General features: G+C 45.0%; 1 protein-coding gene across 9 annotated transcripts in view; it reads right to left on the bottom strand.

Annotated features, from left to right (window-relative positions):
• Positions 1 to 14,773, bottom strand: part of LOC126983610 (probable histone-lysine N-methyltransferase CG1716) — a 63,329-nt gene extending 48,556 nt beyond the window's left edge. For 4 of the 9 annotated variants that reach the window (XM_050836426.1, XM_050836434.1, XM_050836433.1 and 1 more), the window contains exons 1-3: positions 14,665 to 14,750; positions 9,717 to 9,776; positions 8,083 to 8,404 (exon numbers count right to left, since the gene is read on the bottom strand). The gene's annotated coding sequence lies outside the window, so the exon portion shown is untranslated. Of the gene's footprint in view, positions 1 to 8,082; positions 8,405 to 9,716; positions 9,777 to 14,445; positions 14,463 to 14,664 lie in introns of all 9 variants that reach the window. The other 5 variants (XM_050836432.1, XM_050836428.1, XM_050836429.1 and 2 more) reach the window with 5 other exon arrangements.

Genomic DNA, 14,773 nt, shown 5'->3' with positions numbered 1-14,773 from the left:
GAAGCAGAGAAAGACCTGGGAGTATATGTCACCAGGCTACCAGTGAAGGCCCAATCCGTGCCAATCACAGCGGACAGGTTAAGAGTTTTGTAAATGTGAAAACTGACAGAGAAAACTAACTGAAAAATGCAAAAATCCATAAATCTGTATAAATCTATGCAATTATATGATGTCAATCTATAATAAGGGATGTTATCAAGATGTATTTGTAAACGTGTTTGAAACATATATAGCCTAACAACCCTCTGCCAAATCCCTGCCTGTCCCTCCCTTCCCCACTGCCCACAACCTGCCAGCAGCTGCGTGTCACTGCCCTCGCCCAAACGCTTATGCAACCTGACGCAAGATATTCTCACTGGATGTTGCTCATTTATTTATTTATTTATTGATTTATTTTATTATATATTTCTTTACAGGAAGGGAGGAAGCTCGAGGCAAAATACAAACTAAAAAAATAAAAAAATAAATAAAAATAAAATAAAAAAAACCTTCAATGCAGCTCCTTTTCTTCTCTCTCTCTCTTTTTTTGTTCAATGACACACCTAACAAAATGACTTAGAAATACACCATACAAAGACTGAAGGAGCTTAGTTCAATCTTCTTAAACATACCGGGCTCCCATTGCGATTATTTTCCAGGGCCACAGAGGATTAACTGGGTTTTCTTGGGTGATTTTCCCATTCAAGTTGCAGAAGTCATGTAAAACTATCATGGGATCACGAAACAGTCCATGTAAATCCCTGTAACTTCAATGAGAGGCTTTTCAAACAGGTGAACTGAGGCCATGGTATGTTTATGAATAGTCTTTAGTTTTATCTTCGACAGACTCCAGAAGAAAAATTAAGAAGGAAAAGTTTAACCCAGTACCAGCGACGGGCCAAATTTGTGGCTTTACTGTGTACCAGCGATGGGCCAAATTTGTGGCTTTACTGTGTACCAGCGATGGGCCAAATTTGTGGCTTTACTGTGTACCAGCGATGGGCCAAATTTGTGGCTTTACTGTGTACCAGCGATGGGCCAAATTTGTGGCTTTACTGTGTACCAGCGATGGGCCAAATTTGTGGCTTTACTGTGTACCAGCAATGGGCCAAATTTGTGGCTTTACTGTGTACCAGCAACGGGCCAAATTTGTGGCTTTACTGTGTACCAGCGATGGGCCAAATTTGTGGCTTTACTGTGTACCAGCGACGGGCCAAATTTGTGGCTTTACTGTGTACCAGCGACGGGCCAAATCTTTGCCATGATATAAACCCCCAAAAATAGATGATGACAAATGCTTTGATATATATTATGAAATGGTTTGTGCGAGTGATGATTTTTTCTCAATTTTCTCACTTAGAGGGGCCTTTGAGAAACACGATCCCCACAGCTACCCGGTTAAACTACCCAAGGGAAGGCCAGACACAACTCCTACGAAAGAAAGCCTTGTCAAACGTGTACGCTTGGGTGCCGAAAATGGTTAATATCATCACCCCGACCCTTTGTAACAGCACCTTCTTCTACCTTGTTTACTTTCACTACACACATATTGCAAGCTCCTTTGTTTTCTAGTCTCTTATTTTCCAGATTTTGCATAGGGGTACTTTTTTCTTATTTCTACAATCCTGGTTAAGTAAAAATCTTCCTGTTGTCTTCATTGTCTTCCTAATATGGTTGTGGTTGTTGTTGTTGTTGTTCTGTGTTGTTGAGTCTTTCAGTGGAGTAGTCAGGCCAGATAAGAAGGAAAGATTACAGGTCTTAATTGATTCCACATATTAGGAAGTCTGTGTTTTCATTACTGCATCTTCTTGGATTGTTTAGCGGCAGACAGCTTGCTCTTGCTATGTGGAGGATTACTTAACCCCTTGACTGTGGATTTCCTACAAGAAGACATCACCAAGCTACAGGAAAGGAGCAAAAAGTGGCTGCTACAATTCAATGAAGAAAAATGTAGTCCTGCACCTTGGGAGGGGATATCCAGCATACCAATACCACATGGGAAACACTCCACTATCCACCACAGAGGCAGAGAAAGACCTGGGAGTATATGTTACCAGGCTACCAGTGACGGCAAAATCCATGCCAATCGCAGCGGACGGGTTAAGAGATGGGGCTCTACCTAGCATTTTTCATCTTGCGACAAATACTGCCTTAGATTGCTTCATAGGTCTGGCTCCTTTTGATCCTTCCTTTTTTTCAATGTTGTCACTTCTCGTATCTCTTTATATTCCTTTCCCATGACTAAGAACACTGAATATGATGTTCCGGCTTCGACATGGGTGTTTCTCCCAGGTTGTGATGGTTTTTTTTGCATAGGTTGGTCCATAGGCGATTATAGGCTTCTGGAGATTAACACATGACTGCAAGGAACACATGACAAACCACATTGCTACTTCCCAAACAATCAACAAGCCACAATGTACTTTTCACTTGGCTGGTGTGAGATTAGACAGCCTATCACGGTAAAATGCAGCAGGCGACTTGAAATTCGTATTAATAGTGAACTCATGAGCACCTTACATGTCTTAGTGAATAGTTCCCCTTATGCACCACCAAACAGGCCAGCACTCACCCTATCAACACCAACACAACCACCACCTCCTGAACCACCACCACAACCCCAACCAGCACTGACAAAATACCCAGCACCTCCACCCACCAGGACCACCCCAACCACCACACCACGATGATCAAATACTTTCACGTAGCAGTCTCAAATGCATCTATGTTCTCTTACAGGAGCAGCATTTAGCAGGTTATTTTCCCTCCTAAAACTGCTTCCATTACCACAGAAAAAATTATTCGAGAGGATAGCTTATTTCACACCAATGTTAACCCGGTAGCAGCAGGGATCATGTTTCTTAACCCTTTCCTTGCGCGCTACGGACGCGACTATCCCCTCAGGCGCAGTCGGGGAGCCCAATGGGAGGTCTCCTTTAACCTCTGTATCTCAAAAACTATTCATCACAGCTAAAAACCAAAAACACAATTGGAAAGAGGAGGTCCAGATCTATAGGAGTCGGTTATGTATGCCTCTCTTGCGAATGTACATACACGTTCAGGGAGTGTTGAATGTCAACACTTACGTTGGGGTGTGCGGGATGATCAGCCCAGATGACCAGACTTGTGCATTCAGAGTACACCAAGCTGTGGCACTGGTATGCTTTCCTCACTCACTAATTAATTCCACACGCACTTCCCTCACAATCAAGAGGATGTCCTGCTGGTAATAACAACTGATAGGGAGTTCCTGCCATACTAGTGAAGCACAAGACTGGAGCTAAATGCCAAAGTCCTTACTGCACACCACTCACAAAGGGACTCTAAACACAGAACATAATGATAGATTTTTAACATCAGTGTGAAATAAGCTATCCAATCTGGAATCTTTTTTTTTTTTTGTGTGTGTGTGTGTGTGTGAGTGTGTGTGTGTAAGCAGAATCTTTTTTTTTTTTTGTGTGTGTGTGTGTGTGTGAGTGTGTGTGTGTGCGTATAGTAACAGAAGCAGTTTTAGGAGGGGGGAAAAAAAGCCTGCTAACTGCTGATACTGTAAGAGAAAATAGATTCATTTGAAACTTCTACATGAAAGTATTTGATCGTGGTGGTCCTGGGTGTGGTGGGATGGGTGGTCCTGTGGGGAGGGGAGGGGGTGGGGGGTGCTGGGTGTTTTGGTAGTGCTGGTTGGTGTGGTTCAGGGGGTGGTGGTTGTGGTGGTGTCTGTAGGGGAAGGAATGCCAGTCCTTTTAGTGGTAAATAAGAGGAACTATTAACTATGACATGTAAGGTGTTCATTAGTTAACCATCAGTATGAATTTCCAATCGCCTGCTGAATTTTACCCAGTATTGGTATAAAATATGCTTTCCAACCAGTGCCTTCCTGCCTCATCATAATGCTGCAATGCGAGAATACAACCCTGAAGCAGTAATTCATCACCACACAACTTACAACACACAAGAACACATCAGACAGACTATGGCATGACATATTTGGCATGTAAATCGAAGGATGTCTAGTCAGATTTTAAAAGCTACGACTCGACTCCAGGAAATTTCTAAGTTGCAACTCATTCTGACTCCACCCCCTCCTGAAACGTAACTTTTCCAAGCAAAGTTAGATCTGCATTAAATTAACATTCCCACTAATCGCTTACCTGATATGACCCCCACAAGTCCCACAAAAACTTCACATAATTTTTTTTTTTTTTACAACAAAGGAGGCAGCTCAAGGGCACACACAAAAAAGAAAATAATAAAAAAAGCCCGCTACTCGCTGCTTGCCTGATATGACCCCCACAAGAGTCCCACAAAAACTTCACACAAATTGCTAGCCTGAAATGACCTCCCACAAGTCCCACAAAAACTTCACACAAATTGCCTGCCTGAAATGACCTCCCACAAGTCCCACAAAAACTTCACACAAATTGCTAGCCTGAAATGACCTCCACAAGTCCCACAAAAACTTCACATAAATTGCTTGTCTGAAATGACCTCCCACAAGAGTTCCACAAAAACTTTACACAAATTGCCTGCCTGAAATGACCTCCACAAGTCCCACAAAACTTCACACAAATTGCCTGCCTGATATGACCTCCACAAGTCCCACAAAAACTTCACATAAATTGCTAGCCTGAAATGACCTCCACAAGTCCCACAAAAACTTCACATAAATTGCTAGCCTGAAATGACCTCCACAAGTCCCACAAAAACTTCACACAAATTGCCTGCCTGAAATGACCTCCCACAAAACTTCACACAAATTGCCTGCCTGAAATGACCTCCACAAGTCCCACAAAAACTTCACACAAATTGCCTGCCTGAAATGACCTCCCACAAGAGTCCCACAAAACTTCACACAAATTGCTAGCCTGAAATGACCTCCACAAGAGTTCCACAAAAACTCCACACAAATTGCTTGCCTGAAATGACCTCCACAAGTCCCACAAAAACTTCACATAAATTGCTTGCCTGAAATGACCTCCCACAAGTCCCACAAAAACTTCACACAAATTGCCTGCCTGAAATGACCTCCACAAGTCCCACAAAAACTTCACATAAATTGCTTGCCTGAAATGACCTCCACAAGTCCCACAAAAACTTCACATAAATTGCTCGCCTGAAATGACCTCCACAAGAATGCCACAAAAGCTTATTTCCCACTCTGTACTTTACATGGGAATTCCTCACGTTAAGGAATCCGAGTTGGAAATAATTTTACCGACTCCGACTCCAGCCAAAAGTAGCACTCCTCAAACTCCTGCCTCCAACTCCACGCCCCTGCCTAGAACGAGCATCAAGGTGACCGACCACTGCAGGGTCTTAGGCGGACACTCTCAAATGTTTCTACGCTTTGTTACACTCATTGAACAAAGGCGTGGAGATTTCAATGGGTAGATTTACGACCAAGGTGGGAGTGTAGTGAGACGGTACATGTAATATTGTGATGATTTTTGTGTGCATAGAAGTGCCATGGAAAAAGCTCACACAAATACAGCGCAATTAGGAACAGTGAGTAGCGGGCTTTTTTTCATTAGTTTCCCTTTTTTGTGTGCCTTTGAGCTGTCTCCTTTGCCGTAAAAATAAATAAATAAATAAAAAATCGTAGAATTTCCCAGAGAATAAGCTCATCTTACTAAAGCAACTAAATAACGTCAATCATACCCTCTATATAAGCATAACAAATAAATAGGACTTAACCTGGTAGCAGCGACGGGCCAAATTTGTGGCTTTACCGTGTAGCAGCGACGGGCCAAATTTATGCCATGATATAAACCCCCAAAATAGATGATGTATAAACTGATCACAAATGCATTGATATATATTATGAAATGGTTTGTGTGAGTGATGATTTTTTCTCATTTTTCTCGCTTAGAGGGACCATTAAGAAACATGATCCCCGCTGCTACCAGGTTAAGCTCGACCCAGACTTGATTATATATTACTATCTGAGTGGGTGTAGTAATATGGATTAGGAGAGTTATGGGTCCAATATACTGAGGAGGGTTATGTGGTTGTGGAATTCTGATAACACACTCCCATTTTCCTTTCCTTTACATTTTACTTACTCTTCCTTTTCCCCTTTTCTTTTACCTCTTTTCATTCCCTCTATTTCCCCTTTTGCTTCCTCAGCCTGTTTTTATACCTCCACAGTCCCATTACCTTCCATCCTCTGTACCTCCCCCTTACCTCCTCTCCTCTCACACATCTCCTACTTCCTCCTCCTTTACTCTCCCTGTTCTTTACCTCCAACCTATCTCCTGCCTGCTTCCTCTGTACCTCTCACTCACCTACTGTCTGCTTAACCTTTCCTCCCATCCATCTCCTGCTTCCTCCTCCTTTACTGTTACTGTTCATCTACTCCCAACACTCCCATTAACTCCAATCTATCTCCTGCCTGCTTTCTCTCCCCTTCTACTTCCTCAGTACCTCCCACCCACCTACTGTCTGCTTCACCTCTCCTCCCATCCACCTCCTGCTTCCTCCCCCTTTACTCACTGTTCATCTACTCCCCACGCTCCCATTACCTCCAACCTGTCTCCTGCCTGCTTCCTCTATACCTCTCACTCACCTACTGTCTGCTTAACCTCTCCTCCCATCCATCTCCTGCATCCTTTTCCTCTCCTCTAAGTCCCATTTCCTCCAATCTGTCTCCTACTCCCTTCACCTCTCCTCCCATCCACCTCCTGCTTCCTCCACCCCTTCCCTCCTTCCACAGTACCTCCCACGCCAGCCGAGTTCGACAGTCATACAACTTTAGGCCTAGGAATCAGCCACATTAATTAAGGTAGTTTTTCCTTTGCTTGCTTCCCCACACGATGCAGTAGAGTTCAGTAACCGCCAGATTTATCCTTTATGGACATTTCAAGGCATGAATGGTTGGTTTGGTTGACATTTTTTGTATCCCTTTTTATGAGTGTGTAATGTCATTTAACCCGGTAGCAGTGGGGATCATGTTTCTTAATGTTCCCTCTAAGCGAGAAAAATGAGAAAAAATCATCACTCACACAAACAGTTTCATAATATATATCAACGCATTTGTGATCAGTTTATGTATCATCTATTTTTGAGGGTTTGTATCATGGCACAAATTTGGCCCGTCGTTGCTACACGGTAAAACCACAAATTTGGCCCGTCGCTGTTACACGGTAAAACCACAAATTTGGCCCGTCGCTGCTGCCTGGTTAAACTCGGTGAAAACTCAACATTTCTAACTGACCATCCCAAAAATTGAATAAAAAAGACAACCGAGCCACATAACTGTTAACAAATACTAATACTACACGTGTACAAGATCTTGCGTGTTTCACCCTTATACTCCGTGATAAAATGAGTGGGTGGTGTTAAGTTACGTACATAAAAAACGGGTCACTATAGTTAACAGGTGTTCCCTTGCTTACCTCAGTGTTCAGTCAAATTATTGTAACAAACACTGGGACAATTATGTATCATTTGAAAGCTTAGAAGTTGCTCTCTGCTGTGGTATAATCATAAATGAACAAATGGAAGTTATATATTCCTCTAGATGGGAAACCTCCAGTATCACCTCACACTCGTCATATGACACCATCCTCGTGGCACACTCCACTCTTATCTAGCTCAATAAGACAAAAAAACAATTCTCACGTATTGTCAATGTTTCATATCATGTGCCTGAAATACTTAATTTACTCATGGAAACACATATATACCAAGGTATCTGCTAACTTGCCTAGAAATTGCTAAAAAAATAAAAAAATACAGCACACATCGCGAACATGTACCCACCGCGGGAAAATCTGGAGCCTAACTACAACATAAACAAATCCTTGTAAAAGCTGGGACGTGACTGGCCAAGCATCCAGCATGTTGAAGACAAAGGACCAATGACAGGGCTTGATGTATGATGCATTGCCTCAAGCATAAACAAATTGTGTCATAAAATGAGTGTGATATTTAAAGAGTGATACGTTCGTGGCGTGACGGAGACTAACATGAAAGCCATGATCGTGCCTGACGGAGTATAAGGGTTAATATCCACCAATGAACAACTTCCCACACACTTGATCTTCCAGCACCAACCTCACAGTTCCAGCCATCAACACAAACACTCGGTACACCCCACACTACCTTGACTTAGGAAAAACATCACTCTCAGCCTTCTAAGCGGGTCTAGCACAAGTCTTTAAACATGACGGAGGGGTTCGTGTTTCAATGATCCATCACGGCACAAAACAATCAATTTCTGGTTGTTCTCTTCAGCACGTTTTTCTGCCTCTTGGTTGTGTTTCTGCCATGTTAGTGTTGTGCTGCCTCCCGGGTGGTGGTGGCGGCTGTGACGGAGGTGGTGGTGGTGGACGGCGCACACAGCCACCCACAGGCCAGGCTGGGGCAGCGCGCACGGCTCACTGGGGGTTCATCCTCCATTGTGGCTTGGTGTGTTTATGGACACCTGGGGAAGGCAAAGTGTGGTAACGCGGATATCACTGTGAGCCTGTGTCCAGCAGTGAGGGAGGCGCACACGCACACACACACACACACACACACAACCTCACACGCACACACTCACACAAGACTAAAAACAAAAAAACATACAAATCGTGGCCATTGATAAAAACAACTTCCACAATTATTTTTGAAACCCTATGTAAACACAAATTTGGCCACGTCTGAACCTTTTGTGCGAGGCTTTCACTTCCATATTTCAATAAAGAGAAGCACAGGCACAGTCATGTGGATACTCCGTGTTTAATAACAGGTTGGCCTGAGGCAAGTTGGCGGCAAAATCATTTTCCACGAGTTTGATGTGACTTTGTGGAAATAGAATGTTTTGTGTTAGGAGTTCGCAAACCTTGACCTCTGACCAAATAATAGTAAACTCAACGAACACCTTGACCTCTAACCAAGTAATAGTAACCTGAACGAACGGTAAAACAACCAATTGGCGCTAAATAGAGACGGCAAGCAACCATTTGGCCCACACAACTCTTTTTTTTCTTTTTTTTTTACAACAAAGGAGACGGCTCAAGGGCAACAAAAAGCGTAGAAAAAAAAAGCCCGCTACTCACCGCTCCCACAACAGACAAAACTAAAGAGTGGCCAAAAGAGAGGTGTCTTGATAGAGGACATATTACCAAATCTTCCAGACCCCATCAACAATTTAACCCCTTGGATGTGGATTTCCTACAAGAAGACATCACCAAGCTACAGGAGTGGAACAAAAAGTGGCTGCTACAATTCAATGAAGAAAAATGTAAAGTCATGCACCTTGTGAGGGAAAATCCAGCATACTAGTACCACATGGGAAACAATCCACTATCCACCACAGAGGCAGAGAAAGACGTGGGGGTTTATGTTACCAGGCTACCAGTGAAGGGGAAATGCGTGCTAATCGCAGCGGACGGGTTAACCTTCAACCACACTCCTGCCTGATCCATGACTGTCAAACATGTTCCTGACACACAGCCCCTCTTGTGAACTGACCAAAACTATCAAACTCTCCGAGGATGAAGCATAGTGTCTACTTGCAGTGCTGTGTTGGCGAGGGGTTCTGTGAAGAGGCTATTCATCATTCTTGGCATATTTACAACCAACAAACTACCATAATCCTCCTACAGTTTACATAAAATTCTCATCATATTTGCATTTACGTGTATGCTAGTCAAGTCAGTGTGCCTCATTTTAAATACACAAATATTTAAAAAGCAACGTCACAGAAACTCACCCCGCCACACACTGAACAAAATTGATGCCACTTCACTCACTTTTTTTATGTCAGGAATTTAACCCGGTAGCTGCGGGGATCATGTTTCTTAAAGGTCCCTCTAAGCGAGAAAAATGAGAAAAAATCATCACTCACGCAAACCATTTCATAATATGTATCAACGTATTTGTGATCAGTTTATGCATCATCTATTTTGGGGGGTCTTTATCGTGGCACAAATTTGGCCCGTCGCTGCTTCATGGTAAAGCCACAAATTTGGCCCATCGCTGATACATGGTAAAGCCACAAATTTGGCCCATCGCTGATACATGGTAAAGCCACAAATTTGGCCCGTCGCTGCTTCATGGTAAAGCCACAAATTTGGCCCATCGCTGATACATGGTAAAGCCACAAATTTGGCCCGTCGCTGGTACACAGTAAAGCCACAAATTTGGCCCATCACTGATACATGGTAAAGCCACAAATTTGGCCCGTTGCTGGTACACAGTAAAGCCACAAATTTGGCCCATCACTGATACATGGTAAAGCCACAAATTTGGCCCGTTGCTGGTACACAGTAAAGCCACAAATTTGGCACATCGCTGGTACACGGTAAAGCCACAAATTTGGCCCATCGGTGCTACACGGTAAAGCCACAAATTTGGCCCGTCGCTGCTAACGGGCTATGACATAATGAGAACCACCACACTGATTCTATTACAACCCTGAATAAGACCTAGTTAATTATGGCAACAGCAAGCGCACCAGCAACACCAGTTTAACAGACGAGTATACTGGGTGAGTGTCAGGTCTGGAGGCGACAGAGACAGCACAGCAAAGGTTACGTAGGTGCTGGCAGGTCTACCGAGAACAAGTGACACAAGGGGAGTAACGTGACACCTCTGTAACTGAACTATACCATTCTTTGGAGATCAACACTTGCTTTACTTTTGGAATCCTGATTTTGCACATATTATATAAATCTTTCATTAGACCATCCTTCATTTTCATTAGTATTTAAGACGATGCAACTTTGGCAACATATCAAAGAGCTACATATGCGAGGGTGAAATGTGATGCTTGACCGTTACTATGAAGACTCTTAGTATATGCGTTCTTCAATTACCCTTCCCAGACAGTCATGTGGAAAGCGAGAGGAAGATCACTATCTCAAGAGGGTATCAAACAGGGAGATACCAGGGAGGAGAAGGAGAGGCAGACCGAAGACGAGGTGGAGGGACTGCGTAAGGAGAGATATGGAAGAAGTTGGACTAACTCCGGATGTAGCACAAGAGAGAAACACCTGGACGAGAATCGCGAAGGATCATTGTAGCGACCCCAAGTAGGGAAAAGCTGGAAGAAGAAAAGAAGATACGTATGAAAAATAAATGATAACGTTCAAGGTGGCAGCAAAACATACGAGGACCAGTGAACAATGTCAAGCACCAAGTTACTGTGCCAAAGGATGAGTGAATATTGATTACCTTAACCCGGTAGCATCAATGAGAAAAGTAGATATGCAATTTTTTTTCTGCAACTTGTACCCTCATTCTATATTCCTCCACCTTGCTCAGTTTATTCTTTGGGTTAGGAGAGGGGAGGAGAGAGGAGAGGGGAGATGAATTAACCCGGTAGCAGCGGGGATCATGTTTCCTAATGGTCCCTCGAAGCGAGAAAAATGAGAAAAAATCATCACTTATACAAACCATTTCATAATATATATCAAAGCATTTGTGATCAGTTTATGTATCAACTATTTTGGGGGGTTTATATCATGGCACAAATTTGGCCCGTCACTGCTACACGGTAAAGCCACAAATTTGGCCCGTCACTGCTACACGGTAAAGCCACAAATTTGGCCCGTCACTACTACACGGTAAAGCCACAAATTCGGCCCATCGCAGCTACTGGGTTAAGCATCAAACAAACACACAAATTCAACCAAGGAAGAATCAATTTCCCAATCAGTTACGTCAATATGTGCAGTGCATAAGAACATCATTATATTCCATCTATCATCCATTTTTGTTCGATCATCATCCTACAAATATCTTTTATCAACTGCTTCCTGTTAACACTGAGGGCGACAAGATCATCCTCCACACATTTCCTCCAGCACAGATCTAATACAAGTGCCATAAACATATACGGTACCTTGCCTCTGTTCTCAATTCCTTATGCATCACAAACACAGATCTCTCCCACGCTGTCGTTGGTTTTCCTCTGCCTGCCCTCCCCACTCCAGCCTCACTCTCCACGATGGCTCCCATGTAACCAAACTGCTTCCCCTCTCCCATCACTCCCCCTCAATTGCCTCCTCCTCCTCTGAACACTTGAAGCACACTAACCTAAGTCACCCTCAACCTAACAATCTAACGTAACCTGTGACCTCCAGACAAAGCGGATCATGTATCTATCTTAAACAACTAACTCTAACCAAAATAAAACTAACCTAACTAAATCTACCCTAACCTGTGACCTCCAAAATGCATTAAACGGAAATACGTCTTTCAATATACAAACCCTTGGACCACATTTTAAGAAATTTTTCACAAACGAGTGATTTGCGACCGAAAACAACGCGGCAGTGTGCACAAAGTATACTTCATTTCGCACAAAGGCGTCCCAAATACCAACACACGAAACTTATCAATAGAAACACCTGCAAAACTAATGAATCCGTAAAACTAAACTAAGAAAACTAACACAAATTTTCACTTTACGGCAAATCACGAATATATTATTACACCCGACCCAACATACAACAGAAAACAAATGCATAATAAAAAGACTGAGTACGTAGCAACATGTACAAGGAAAAGGAGGAAAGAAGTGTAGGAGGGAGAGGAGTAGCCATAGAGTAGTAGGAGGAGGAACTGCTATTGATTGAAAGAGGTGGATCAGGAGTGAGAGGAGGAGGAGAGGAAATAGGAGGAAAAGGAAAAGAAAGACATGGAGTATTTACAGGAAGAGGAGGAAGAGAACAAGAAGTGGAGAAGGAAGAGAGGGAAAAGGAAGAGGAGGAAGAGAACAGGAGTGGAGAAGAGAAGGAAACAGAGGAAGAGAACAGGAGTGGAGAAGAGAAGGAAACGGAGGAAGAGGAAGAGAACAGGAGTGGAGAAGAGAAGGAAACGGAGGAAGAAGAGAACAGGAGTGGAGAAGAGAAGGAAACGGAGGAAGAGGAAGAGAACAGGAGTGGAGAAGAGAAGGAAACGGAGGAAGAGGAAGAGAACAGGAGTGGAGAAGAGAAGGAAATGGAGGAAGAGGAAGAGAACAGGAGTGGAGAAGAGAAGGAAACGGAGGAAGAGGAAGAGAACAGGAGTGGAGAAGAGAAGGAAAAGGAGGAGGAGGAAGAGAACAGGAGTGGAGAAGAGAAGGAAACGGAGGAAGAGGAAGAGAACAAGGAGTGGAGAAGAAAGAGGAGGAGGAGGAAGAAGAAAACAAGGAGGAAGATGAGAAAGAAGAGCAGGAAAAGGAGGAGAAAAGGAAGAGGCCATAGAAGACTTCGACAGAGGAAGAAGAAATGCCATTGATTCAGAAGGAAGAGGAATGATAGAAGAGGAAGAAGAGGAGGAAAAGAAGCAGAATAAAGAGGAGGAGGAAGAGGAAGTATAGGAGGAAGTTCCAGAGCAAATCAGACAGGCAGGGAGGGGGGCAGGGAGCTATGGCAGGGATAGAAGAGGCAGGGAGACATGACAAGGGTGAAATACAGCAGGAAATGGACAGGGGAGGCTGGGAGAGGAAGGGAGAAACAAGAGAGTAGGTGAAGGTGGCTGGCAGGGGCTGGAGAGGCATGACAAGGGTAAAATGAGGCAGGAAACTGACATGGGAGGCAGGGAGAGGCAGGGTGAGGAAGGGAGGGAGGGTGACAGGGAAAGGGAGCTCCAGTCTCCTTTGGCAGGGACATGAGAGGCAGGGTGAGGCAGGAGAGTCGAGTCAAGGGTAAAATAAGGCAGGAAACGAACGTAGGAGCCAGGGAGAGGCAGGGTGACAGGGGCAGGGAGCTCCAGTCTCCTTTGGCAGGGGCACGAGAGGCAGGGTGAGGCTGGGGAGGCGTGACAGGGGCGAAATGGGGCAGGGAACCGACGTGGGAGGCAGGGAGAAGCAAGGGTGAGGAAGGGAGGCAGGGAGCTCCAGTCTCCTTCGGCAGGGGCATCAGAGGCAGGGTGAGGCAGGAGGGGCGTGACAGGGGCAAAATGAGGCAGGAAATGAACGTGGGAGGCAGGGAGAGCCAGGGAGAAGCAAGGGTGAAAAGGGGAGGAAGGGTGACAGGGGTAGGGAGCTCCAGTCTCCTTTGGCAGGGGCACGGGAGGCAGGGTGAGACAGGGGAGCCGTGTCAAGGGTAAAATAAGGCAAGAAACGAACATAGGAGCCAGGGTGAAGCAAGGGTGAGGAAGGAAGGAAGGGTGACAGGGGCAGGGAGCTCCAGTCTCCTCCGGCAGGGGCACGGGAGGCATGACAAGGGTAAAATGAGGCAGGAAACGAATGCAGGAGCCAGGGTGAAGCAAGGGTGAGGAAGGGAGGAAGGGTGACAGGGGCAGGGAGCTCCAGTCTCCTACGGCAGGGGCACGGGAGGCAGGGTGAGGCAGGGGAGGCGTGACAGGGGCGAAATGAGGCAGGGAACCGACGTGGGAGGCAGGGAGAGGCAGGGCGAAGCAAGGGAGCAAGGGCGAGGGAGGGAGAGGGTGAGGGAGCTAACCACGCCACCAGCCACCATATCTTCCCTCTCTCCCTGCCTCTCCCTCGCCGCCCTTACTCTCCCTGCGCCGTCCTCGCCCTCTCCAGCTCACCCTGCATCCGCCGCACCCTGAAAAGTAGACCAGAACAGCATAAAACGGATAAAATAACGGAAAATACCGATTCGCAGGTCCCCGTCTTACCCGGGGTCGACCCAAACTCCCTCAACCCGTCACATTATCCTCCCTTTTCCCTGTTTATTTGTCTTTCACGCTTATTTTTTTACCTCCCATGCCTCCCTTGCACCCTTATGGACAGGTGGGCCGGCTTACCTGCGTCTCAGTGGCGAATTACATGGTGAAAAGAGTGAAAATGTAGCAGGGAGAGAGGCACGTCCACGTCCACCATGGCGAGGGTCACGTGACTTCTCCCTCCCCCTTC

This window comes from Eriocheir sinensis, chromosome 54 (assembly GCF_024679095.1).
Source record: "Eriocheir sinensis breed Jianghai 21 chromosome 54, ASM2467909v1, whole genome shotgun sequence".
Classification (NCBI taxonomy): domain Eukaryota; kingdom Metazoa; phylum Arthropoda; class Malacostraca; order Decapoda; family Varunidae; genus Eriocheir; species Eriocheir sinensis.
This window is presented reverse-complemented; position numbering and strand designations above follow the sequence as displayed.